The sequence below is a fragment of the Rhineura floridana genome, chromosome 10 (assembly GCF_030035675.1).
Source record: "Rhineura floridana isolate rRhiFlo1 chromosome 10, rRhiFlo1.hap2, whole genome shotgun sequence".
Taxonomy (NCBI): Eukaryota; Metazoa; Chordata; class Lepidosauria; order Squamata; family Rhineuridae; genus Rhineura; species Rhineura floridana.
Window position 1 is genome coordinate 88,145,699 of NC_084489.1, and position 12,720 is coordinate 88,158,418.

General features: G+C 44.3%; 1 protein-coding gene across 15 annotated transcripts in view; it reads right to left on the reverse strand.

Annotated features, from left to right (window-relative positions):
• LOC133365191 (treacle protein-like) overlaps positions 1-12,720 on the reverse strand; it is a 220,437-nt gene that overhangs the window by 159,509 nt on the left and 48,208 nt on the right. For 13 of the 15 annotated variants that reach the window (XM_061586718.1, XM_061586727.1, XM_061586725.1 and 10 more), the window contains one exon: positions 8,791-8,839. The exons of 1 other annotated variant lie outside the window; for it this stretch is intronic. The gene's annotated coding sequence lies outside the window, so the exon portion shown is untranslated. Of the gene's footprint in view, positions 1-2,162; positions 2,209-8,790; positions 8,840-12,720 lie in introns of those variants that run through there. One more of the 15 variants, XM_061586717.1, reaches the window with a different exon arrangement.

Sequence of the window (12,720 nt, forward strand, 5' to 3'; positions counted from 1 at the left end):
AGAATTTTGAGTGACTAGGAGTTTAGTCCAGAATCTCCAAACAAGACAACCCTCCCCTTTCCCCCCCAAAACAAGGGGGCTTATTGTTTTAGGAATATGTTTTTCATTTAATGCAGCTGTAATTTAGCCCATAGGGAGAAACTTTCAACAAAGTTACAGCTGGAAATGCTATTGTTTCCTCACACCCCCAACACTCAGAACCATTTCCTCTGTTCCAGATGCCTGGGAAGTCACCACTTCCGCTTCCTATCAGGACTTTAATTAACGATCCTGAAATACTTTGATTCAGTGTTTTTAAAGTAGTACAACCCTAGGCCAGGCTTTTCCAACCTGGTGCCCCCTCCAGATGCTTTGGACTACAACTCCAATGAGCAGCAGCCAGCACAACACCCTGTAGTCCAACACAACTGGAGGGCACTAGGTTCCGGTATTGGTGTACAAAGCCCTATACAGCTTGGGACCAGGATACCTGAAAGACCGTCTTACCCTTATATACCCAGTCGATCACTGCGCTCTGCAGGTGAGGGCCTCTTGCAGATACCATCTTATCTGGAGGTCTGTTCCACACAACATAGGAAGTGGACCTTTAGCGTTGTGGCATTGACCCTTTGGAATTCCCTCCCTTCAAATATTAGGAAGGCGCCATCTCTGTTATCTTTTCGGTGCCTACTGAAGACCTTCCTCTTTCAACAAGCCTTTTAAGTAGAGACCTTATCCCAGTCTGTGTCTGTGTTGGAATTGCTTTTTAAGATGTTTTGTTTTAATATGAGTTAAAGTATTTTGCTTTTAAAGTGCTTTTAGTGTTTTTGTTTGCCGCCCTGGGCTCCTTCTGGGAGGAAGGGCAGAATATAAATTTAATAAATAAATAATAATAAATAATAGGATGACAAGGCCAATCAGTGCTGGTTAGTATAACCAATTTTTGAGTGTCAGAAGATGGGTCTCCCTTGTGGATTTCAGTCTTGTGGACCTGTCCATGCTGTTTCCAGAACATACATAGGAGGACTATCACAAGCAGATTTTTAAATTATTTCTGAAATGCAGTTTTAAATATTGTGTGTGTTTCCCAGACAGTCAGCACAAAATTTAAGGTAAATTAGGACTTCAGTGAGCACTCTCATTAAGATGTAATACATTGGAGACGAAATTCCTGACTGACACTGGACAACAATGCAAACCTGTTGAAGCCAGGGGCGGGAGCTAAATTTCACATTTTGTAACATGATCTGCAAAACATTTTCATAAACATGGCAGATGCAAGAAGCAGAGCTAGGGAATTTGTTGCAAGAATCCTTCTACGTCTTTCTCGGGAAGTGCTACCTTCCAATGTAAAAAAACCTTGTGGCTTCTAGATATTTCATGCTAGCAACTAGAGATCTGCTGGTTTTACAGAGCCCTATGCAAAACTGCTATTCCCACCCCCACCCCCAGAAGCTGATGTAAAAGAATTTGTAAAAAGACAAGCCCTGAATTCAGTTTTTTTAAACATCCCTGACACCTAGACCAAAACCATGAAAGCAGAAAAAGCTGGAAGGAGATGAACATTTCACTTACTTGAAATTTATTTGTGCTACCACTAAACTCCAGTCACCTGAATCCCACCCACCCCCAAACTGAAAGCTAGCCACTCACGGAGTAATGACAGTCCTAGAAGTTTAAAGCCTATGTAAACAGGCATTACAAAACCACCACCACCCCCAAAAAAATTTCAGCAACAATGCGAACTTTTGTTCTCCCTCCATGATGCCACTCCAGAGTCTTGAGACCAGCGCAGACAAAGGCACACTTCCATCTCAATCATTGTCCTAACGTCTCTGGGCAGGGTGTTATTTAGAGGCCTTCAAACATGCAGTCCTTAAAGCTGTAGGTTCTTCTATTTCCCTTTACTACTTTCTATCAAGATGAAAGCACTCAAGCCTTTATATATGTGGCTTTATAAATCCTTATATATACTCTAGAAACTATTTCATTGGACCAAGAGTCAGCTGCTAACTTTGCATTCTGCACAACCTTCCCAAAACACACCTAGACTTGTGCCAAATAAACAGGCCCTTATAGCATTGTCATTTTTGTTTTTCCTTTTCAATTTCTGATGGGGAGACTCTAAGGAAGTAGGGAAAGAAGGGAAGCGAGGGTTTTCCTCCTAAAACAAAGCAACAAACCTTGGCGTTAATAAAGCACTTCCATTCTGCTCTGCAGATAGCCTTCTAAGACACAGACCAAAAAGGAGCGGCAAGCAGCTGTTCCCGTCAGCTGCGTTCCTTTAATAGTACACACATCAAAAAGGAAAGCTGCTTTCATTGAACTAAAAAGCAAAGCCAGGGAATAGCGTATTAGCCAAAAGTTTTTATCATCAATCAGGAGGCCCAGATTAAACTTTTGCCCCATTCATTTCCACCACCCTCCCTTAATGTAAAGAAGACCAGCAGCTGACTCTTGATGCTGTAAATGTTTAAGAGTATCCAGAAGAGTGACCCAGCAAGATTTCGGAGCTTTTGGTGTGGCGGTGTAAACACACCCACAGGACCAGAGTGCTCCCATTCAGATTAGCATGGTCAGCTAGGACAGCCATGCAAAACAGAGGACGAGGATTCACAAGGCCACTCCATTTTCAAAGGGGATTATTCACAAAGGAACATAAACTGGGACCCACTTCCTCGTGTATGAAACAACTGAGGCAATCACACAACGACAAGGTGCCCTTACTCACCACCGCCTACTTTTCTTCAGAGCAGGATATCCTGCTGACTTTCAAATGCCAAGAATCCAAGTTGGAATGACAAAAGTTATTTCTTCACACGCAAGTTGCTTGAATTCTTTCCCGACAGAGGTGCATCTGACACCTGCGTTTTACAGATTCCACTCTATGCTGAAGACACACCTCTTTACCCTGGCCTTTGACACCTGAGATAGAGGCAGATTTTAGGACCCATCCTATTCTTGCTATTGCAATTTGTTTTAAATTGTTTTAAATGTTTTGTTTTAAATTGTGGGATTTTATGGTGAAGGGCAGGAAATTCCCATCACCATCCTAAAATTCACTGCCTGAAGACATAGCCATGCCCCCTAGACTTAGATAGCTTTAAAGAGCAATTAGACAATGTCATGGGAAGGGAGGGTTATCAATGGGCTATTAGCCATAACGTTAAATGAAACCTCCATGTCCAGAGGCAGTGTACCAGTGAATACCAGTTGCTAATGGAGAGACAGTGGGAAAGGGCGGTTGCTTTCCTGCTGTGGCTTGGGAGAGGGTCACTCTTTGAAGGAGCAGGATTTTGACGAGACAGAAGGCTCCTCTCATAAGCAAATTATCTCTTCAAAGAGCAAGACACAAGGAGAATGACTGGGATGACCTGAACTCTAGTCACAACCTGGTCGATACACTCTAGTGCCCAGGGACCCCTGTGCGTGATCCAGATCTAGCCAGCCTACTCAGCCTCTCCACACTTCTTGTGCAAGGATACCCCTAAAATACTCTGCAGAGACGGAAAAAAGGCCAAAGCCTCTCCATCTAGGAGGAGGGAAAACGACAGACTTTCTCTGTGAGTTACTTGCCCCAAAGCATACTCAGCAGTTGAGGCATCTCTTATTAGTTTCAGCACCTCCCTTTTTTGTCCATTCAGATGAGATATTTTGTCTGCCTCACCAACAGCACTGAGCGTCTCAGACGACAACACGGCTCCTCCTAGAGCCTCAGACAGACAGAAGGTGTGCCGCTGCACCTCTCCCAGTGACCATGCTGCTGTGGGCCAGCTTCTTGCACAGAACTGCCTGTGCATCATCATCTTGGACCCCTTGTATTGTATGAGTAATACGAGTTCTGCATTTGGAGGGGAGGGCCCACTTGCCTGAGCACACCCAGAGGCCATCCAGCCAATCCTCGTTTCCCAGAAGGCAAGCCCTTCCAATGGCCTGTCCTCCACAGATCTAGCTTGCACACGGAGGTTTGCTACAGGTAGGAAAAAGGATTCTTTCCTGCATCTAACTCCAAACACGCCAACAACTAGAGCACACGGAGACTTCCTAGCCCCTTACGGTACAATTCTGAGGTATTGTATTAAAGGTGTTGGTGGTGTTAAGGTTTGCGGGATGAGGGCTGGCATCCCAAGTGGTAACAAGGTCATATCCCCACACAGGGCACAAGCTGTCACTGAACTGCGGGGAACCAAAAGCAAGCAGCATAGCCTAAGAGCCGACCAAAAGACCACGTTCCAGGGGAAACTGCACCAGAGGAAAGCAGACAGGTCCAAGGAAGGTAAAACAGTCGATGAAGGGGAAAGAGGCAAAGAGCAGCAACTCCGTCTGGCAGGATCAAGGAGACAGACTTCTTGGTTTGAAGGGCAAGTGCAGCACTGAGCTCTCGTACAGCCAAGTGGAGCAGCAAGGGCTCCCTGGGTTATGTGACCAGACACCAAGTCAGCTGACGGGGCTTACTTAGATGGCTTAGATGGCACCTCTGGCCAGCAGCCCTTCTGGCAGGCCTGGTCCCTCAATGGTTCTGGAGGCAAGGCACGGAGCTGGGAGTCTGAGTTCGAGATCCCCATCATCGTGTTGAAAACTAGAATGGGTCCCACCCACTCCCAGAGGTCACCTACGAGCCCCCAGACCTGTTAATGGCTCCCGCTTTCTGCCCGAGTTCTCTTCAATTCCTTCGTTAGCAAAGGGGTGGAGGGATGAGGAGTCACATGACCTTGATTCTTAATTCTTAAGAGAGGATCCTGGAAGGGTTTTCAATGTGCTAAATCCCAGTCCTGGCCATCAGGCAGGGAGCCCTTCCCTGCTCTCAGAGGGCAACAGCTGCATGGAAGAACTGTCAGAACAGCAGCAGGAAAGGAAAGCTGCAGGTCAGCACGTCAAGCTGGAGAGGCCATGCACAGAGACCCCCAAACTAGCTCGCCGGCAGAAGGGTCAGCGTTGATCACGTCGTCCAAGAAGGCTGGGGAGTGTGTTTTGGTAGCTCTTGGATCCATTGCTTCTTGAAGAAGAGCATTTCACCTGTGCCAACATGTCCCAAACCTATCCTGACTGGTGACAGGCAGCCCACGAAAAACCAGGAGCCTTAGACATGGGGTATTGAAGGCTTTTGCAGGGACTCAATAAACGGGAAATGGTGATGCGATGGAGCTGAAACCTCAACACATGTACCATCCCATAAACCCACCTTCGTATACTGGATTTTGAAATTGGTTCCCAACTCAACCCAGGTACATCAGCACCAGGTCCAAGGTCCATCCTTGTGACAGGGGCATCACAGCCTCTGCTGTCCATCTATAACAGGAAACTAGTTCACAGGCTAGCATAGTCTGCCAATAATGTTGCAAATGAGAAGTGCTGTACAAATCATGAGTGGCAACATTGGTTTCTCCACAAACATTGCTCTTTTAGTACAATTCAACCCTGTGCACTTTTACTCCAAAATGAGTCCTCCTACACTTGGTGGGACTTACTCCCAAGGAAATGTGCAATAGGTCCCAGCCAAATTCAGAGCATTATTACTATATCATTCAGAAGCCTGTAGAACAGGAGTGGGGAATTGGATCTGGTCAATGTCTTCCTCCACTCCTGGTGGACCAGTCTGACAGGGATGGGGAGGGGAGCCGCCTGTCAACCACCTGACATCACAATGACGTCAGGTGACCTTTTTTGCCCACAGGGATTTCAGAAGTCCAGCACTTTGCACATGGCTTTGCAGGCACCATGCCAGCTGGGGCTGATGGGAGTTGCAGTCCAAAACATCTGGAGGGCACCAGGTGGCTCACATGCAAGGAAAACTTGTACATACTGTCACATGTGATGAACAGATGTGTTCAAGGGCTGGGAGAAAGGACCTTACAGATTAGATATGGAAGGAGAGGGAACACTTGATGCATTCTTGAAGAAGAGCGTTTCACCTGTGCCAAAACACTCCCTACCCTTAAATATCAGACAGGCGCCATCTCTGTTATTTTCTTGGCAGCCTATTGAAGACCTGCCTTTTTCAACAAGCCTTTTAAGCGGAGACCTTACCCCAGTCTGCTTCTGTGTTGGAACTGCTTTTTAATATGTTTTTAAACCTTATTTTTTTTAGCAATATGTTTTTAACCTTTTTTTTTAATATCTCTTCAAAGATTTTTAAAAAATGTTTTTAAAGTTGCTTTGTTTTAATGTATTTCGAAGTCTGTTTTTATGATGTCTTAAAGTGTTTTTAGTGCTTTTGTTTGCCGCCCTGGGCTCCTGCTGGGAGGAAGGGAGGGATATAAATCAAATAATAAATGAATAAATGCATGGCAAAGATGATGCACTTTCTGTTTTCGAACAGAGCACAAAGAATGCCTTATGGATGCTAGGCCTCAGACAACAAAATCTCTGCCAGACCTTTAATTTCACTCTACTGTAAAAGAAAACCACTTGCGTCCTCAGTCACTCCCCTCTTGAGTTTCAGCAGGAAAACGGATCATTTTTCCAGAATAATTAAGCCAAGGGACCAGTTCTCTTGATAACCAACCTTTTGATACAAGATTGGTCATCCCAGCCTCAGCATCAGCCTGTTGCAAGAGGGCACAGAAATGCAGCACACCGTGGCAGCTGGCACATAGCAACAACTCTCCTTCTACCTACCCATGTTTCGGAAGAGGAAAGTTGGTATTCAATTAAAAAGGACCGCACATTGCAACACATGGTACTGCTGTCAAGCGTGGAGGTTAACATTGCTCTTCTTGTGGTGAAGGCTCTCCCTAGCATATTGTTTTGGCTTCTCCTCACTCATTCACGAGAGAGCAATCCTTAAAAGGAGGATTGCTCTGTGCATTATGGCTACACCAATTATATCATCTCTGCTGAGTGTCAGAAATGAGTCAGTTTCACTGAAATATCCTTGCGTGTGTATGTAGGTAGGACTGCAGTTTAGTCTGACTTACTGAGAGAAGAGGATGTGGACTGTCTTAATAACTAATAAACATTCACATGAACTTCTTTTAAAGTCTCATTCCAGTTACTAGCAGAAGGGCCCCAAAATATAGGTAAACCTATAATTACAACTCCTCCACCCTCCCCAACACACACACTTTGGGGAAGGGCCATAGCTCAGTAGTAGAGCATCAATCTTGCATGCAGAAGGTCCCAGGCTCAATCCCCAACATCTCTAGGTAGGGCTTGGCAAAGATCCCTGTCTGAAACTCTGGGCAGCTGCTGCCTGTCAGCACAGACAATTCTGAACTGGACAGATCAAAGGTCAGACTCAGTGTAAGACAGCTTGCTATGTTCTTTTGAAGGGCTGTGGCTCACTGGTTGAGCATCTGCTTTGCATGCAGAAGGCCCCAGTTAAATCCCCAACATCTCCAGGTGGGCTGGGAGAGAACCCAGATATCTTGGAGAGCTACTGCCAGTCAGTGTAGACAATGCTGAGTTAGATGAACTGAAGTCTGAATCAGTAACACAGCAACTTCCTGTGTTTCCTCAATGCTGTTTCCATATATCACTTTCCGCAGACATAATAAAGTACTGCAATCAGGACTACATGTTCCTTGAATGCATCACACAAACTAGCTATTAGAGACAAAAATTAGTCATATGGAGCATTGCAGCTTTCACTTAGAAATTAAGTTTCTAGTGCCTCAGGCAACAGAGATCAGCTTCAAAGAGCTTGGGACAACACTTGGCGAGATTTCAGATGACATAAGGATGGCTGAGTAAGATTTGCAGTGAGGGCAACCAAGGGCTCCATCATTTCTTGTTCTGTGTGACAAGCAAATCTACGCATCTTTTTTTTTTTAAAAAGCACTACATGTTGTGGAATTCAATGTGACAAACCAGCACTGATTATGATGAATTAATTTGGTTACAATAAATAGCACCTCTACTTATTCAAGAAAATAGTTACTTATATAGCGACAACAGCATCACAGCTCTTTTACAGAATAACAGGAGCAAAAAAAGCAATCCTGGATTTTTCACCAGACGCCAACATGTTAACTTCCTGTTATCTACAAGAGGCGTCAGTTCTACCAAGAGGGTTGGTTCCTGCTCCTGAAATTCCATGTGAACTCACTCAAAGACATTTTGATTTCCAACAAGCAGTGCCTGCAAGAGGCATCATTAGCAGGTGTGCTGTGTCCCTCAGGGCTATCTTGCTCACCTTCTCTGCTTAAAACATACGTGCCCTAGATGTCTCTCCTCCCCATACCACTCCGATCAGCAACGTGACAAAACACTTGGCTGTCCAAGTAAATACTATGTGAAGAACAAAGCATGCGAACTGCTTAACACAAACATGGGTTTGCTTTTGGTACTGCTTACAAGGCCCTTAAGCAGAAGATACCTAAAGTGACAGAAACCCCAAAGACAACTCAAGGCAAACAAACATTGAAAAGGTAAGTTATTAGCCTATTTCACTGGCAAAGAGATGCCCACAGATGGCAAGTCAGCATTTGAAATGCTTCAGCAAACTGGCCTCATCTTTGTCTACTCCGGCAATGACCAGGTGGGGCCTGTAATGCTATATTGCTGCCCTGGGCTCCTACTGGGAGAAAGAGCAGAATATAAATCTAATAAACAAACAAACAAACAAATAAGCAAGCAAACAAACATACTGCTAAGACTCTGGCAGAAGCTCCAGCATTCTCTGGTCTTTCTCTACTGAAGTGTGTGTGGTTCTGCACTGATAGTCTAGGTCAACTAGGCAACCAAGTAGGGAACTCTTGCAAAAGATGAACAAGGTGGGCGAGTTAACTTGTGGGCTTGTTTGCAGAGCTGGAATAGCCTGCACATGCTGAAATATGCAGCGTGGTACCTAAAGTGAAAAGCAGTTCTTACCTTAAGCAGATAATTCTTTAGTATGCCCTGGATCTCAAAAACCGCTTATCTGCAAAATAAAATAAAAGCCGTTGTTCTTCCATAAACAGCTCGGGTTTGAAAGTGCACACACCCGCTAATATGTTCATCAGAGCAGCCCAAGTAACCTACAGTCTCCTTTACCATCATCACCACCTTGAGTGTGCCTACATTGCCTCGGATCTTCTTGTCCATGCAGCCTCCCCTCTCCCAAGAGACTAGTAAGTCATTAGCATACTAATCCAGATCTAGGAGGGTCCTTATGCACTATTCAGTTAAGGTAATAGCCTAGATAGCATCCCACTAAGGAAGGCTGCTGAGGCAATGAAACGCATCAGACATCGGAACTCTTCATCACAGGGAAATGAAACCCAGCTATTCCCGTCTATAGCACACAAAGTTTTAATTACTTACACCATTATTTCTAATCAAGTAAACAACGAACTAATCAGAGAATGTTTACCACTTCAAAATATATTAACACACAACGCAACAACCCAATGTCTATACTCAACTATGCAGGAGATTAAGGAAAGAACAGAGAAAACCACACTTAAACTAAAAGGGGGTTGAAATTTAGCAAGTTTTTTTTGTTGCTGGAAGAGCCACTAGTGGAAATTGCTCTACTGCAGGTCCATTTATGCTTCATGATGCAAAGCCATACAAGCTTGGTTAAGGGGGTCCAGAGCTGCTACTGCTCAACTCTTGATCATCCCAAGAGTCCCTCTGGAACCAACAGAAGCAACTAGAGATTACAAACCAGAAGCGACATTTGAAGCCCACACGATGAGTTCCCCAAGAACCTTGCCCACTGCCACCACCGTCCCTGCCAAAAGCCCCAACACAAAATATGATGCTTTAGAGGGGAAGACAGAAGGCTCCATGAGGATCATTTCCTTCCTCTCTCACTTATAAGTTTCATAGATCACACAAACAGTGCCAGGATAGCATAGAAGGGGGGGCAGGGTCGGTGATAAGGTGGTTATCACCTCCAGTCAATACTCTTGTCAACTTTGCTGCCTACATGTGCTCCATGGATGGTAACACCAGACAACGGTCCCACCCGACACTGTGCTGCCCCATCCGCACTCGATGTTGGCCATAATTATATAACGCAAAGTGGGGGTGCGGCACAACGTCCTGCCCACACTGTCTGTCAGCTGACATGCAGAAGCAACAGGCAAAGTTAGAATGGAGTAACATCATGAGCAGAGTATTTTACAGTAAGTTCCCTACATTGCAACTCCAAGGGTGGATCCCAGAAGCAATATATGTTAATCAAGCATGTTGGAGGTTGCAAGTGTTTGACTACTATTACGTGTACGTACACCTGAGTTTCCTATGCTAAGTTTCAAGGAGACCGGTGTACAACCATCTGCAAACTCTAGGCCAATCAGACTCCTAGAACAAGGATGGGGAACTCTGGACTGCCAGGCTTCCCCAAACCATTGTTGTTGGTCTTTATATTTTTAGCAATGGGCTCAAGTTCTTTTCTCACATCCTGTTACTGTTTTCTTGCCATCCTTTTGCCCAGGTTTGTGTTCCTTTTTGTTCTCTTCATTCGGACAAGACTTCCATCTTCTGAAGAAAGGCTTCTTGTCTCTAATAAGCTTCCTTGGCTCTGTTAGTTAACCACACAAGCAATTCTCTTGGTCCTGGCACCTTTCTTGATCTGCAGTACACATTCCTGCTGAGCTTCTGATATTGTGGTTTTGAACAACTCCCAAGCATCCTGAAGAGATTCCGCACGCTTCTCTTTCAACTTGCTTTTTACCAATCCCCTCATTTCTGAACTCGAATAAGACCGCGTAGGACTTCCTTGGCAATTTTTCACGTTGAATTTGATAGCAATATGATCACTTGTCCCAATTGGTGCAACACCACCAGGTGCTGGGCGCCACTTAAGATTAAGACCAGAGTCGCTGCTCCTCTCATTGGTTCCATGACCAACTGCTCTAGGGCACAGTCATTTAGGGTGTCTATACATTTTACCTCTTTACTAGAACACACATGTACCCAGTCTATGTGAGGGTTACTGAAGTTACCCATTATTATAACACTTCCTCCTTTGGATGCTTCCTTGATTTCATTCTCCATCTCAAGGTCACCCTGAGCATCTTGGTCAGGGGACAATGTCATGCCCCCAGTACTGAATTATTCCTGAAGCCTGGTATTACCAGCTACCATGATTCTGTGGAAGAGTCTTCTCCTTGTGGGACTGAGTCTAACATGTTGGACTCTATGCTCTCTTTGAGATGCACAGCGATGCCACCTGCAGGTAGCCTTTCCCTGTCTTTCCTATAGTTTATATCCAGGGATAACCATGTCTCTCCAAGTCCACCAAGTTTCTGTTATGCCCACCTTGGCTCAGAGACTTCTAGCACTAGCATATAAATGCCTCTATGCAGTCTCTCTCCCCAAATGTCTTTGGCAAGTACACTTTTCCCTGTGGCCTCTCCGAATGGCTATCATGTGCCTCTGCCCACTCATCCTACTTACGAATAGTCGCCGCCGAGATCACATCACACCAGTGTTGTTCGACCTACACTGGCTACCAGTTGTTTTCCGAGCCCAATTCAAGGTGTTGGTATTGACCTTTAAATCCCTACACGGTTCCGGCCCAGTTTATCTCACGGAGCGCCTTCAACGCCACCAATTATGCCGCCCGACAAGATCGGCCACACAGGGCCTTCTCTCAATCCCACCAACAAAAACAGCCAGATTGGCGGGTACTAGAGAGAGGGCATTCTCAGTGGCGGCCCCCACTCTCTGGAACTCCCTCCCACAAGATCTCCGGCACGCCTCTTCCCTAAATGTGTTTCGGAAAGCCTTAAAGACCTGGCTCTTTCAGCAGGCCTTCGGGGTATCCGGGGAGGGTTAATTGTTATAACTGAAATGCCTCCTGCCCAGTTTTAATATTGTTGCTGCAGATGTGTTGTTTTTATATTGTATTACTGTATTTTATCAATTGTATTTTAACAATTTTGTAAGTCGCCTAGAGTGGCCATTGGCCAGATAGGCGACGAAGAAATTAAATTTATTATTATCATCATCATCATCATCATCATCATCATCATCATCATCATCATCATCATCATCCCTGGGGTCCGATTTGTTCCAAACCAGATGCAACTAGTGTCAGCATCACCCACAATTAGAGATGTAAAATTTCCAGAAATTTTGAAGCCATGGGGAAAAAACGGGTTTTGATGTTTTTTGAAAAATTGAAAAATGCAATATTAGTACATTTTACAGATTGAAAGTCACGTTGTTACTTCAGGAACATCAAATGTAATTATGTACATGTTGGTTTGGCATAAAATTACCAGATCTGGTATATTAAAAGTACATTTTATTCAAACAATTATTACAAATTGAATTTACTTCTTTAAATTTTTACTTTTTTTGTAACAAATGGATCTACAAGATCCTGAACTGTAAGGAACCCCTTTCGTTTTGCAAATTTATGAGGAGCAGGCAAAAATAATTGTTTTTTTAAAAAAGAAGAAACCATCAACATTAATAACAAAGAAAATTATTTATGTCTCTGCTAGTCCTCCAGTGTCAAGCAGACATAAAGCACCCATTCCTATAAAAAGAACTGAGAAAAAAGTGGGGGGCAAGATTCAGTGACACATTTTATTCATCATGCTGAAATAAAACATTCCATAATCCATTTTTATTTCATTTATTTCAATTTTTCAGAAAAAAACAAAAAAGGCTTTGGAAAAACCATTTTTCCCCAAATTTTTGTGTTTTTTTTCCAGGCCTTCGCATCTCTACCCACAATTATTTTTGCAAGTTGCTCTGCCACCTTTTTATCTTTCCATCCTAGTTCAAGCAGAGCCCATACCTTTTGTACAGGCCTGGCTTGCCCCAAAACATTTCCCAGTACCTCCAAACCCCTCTTCC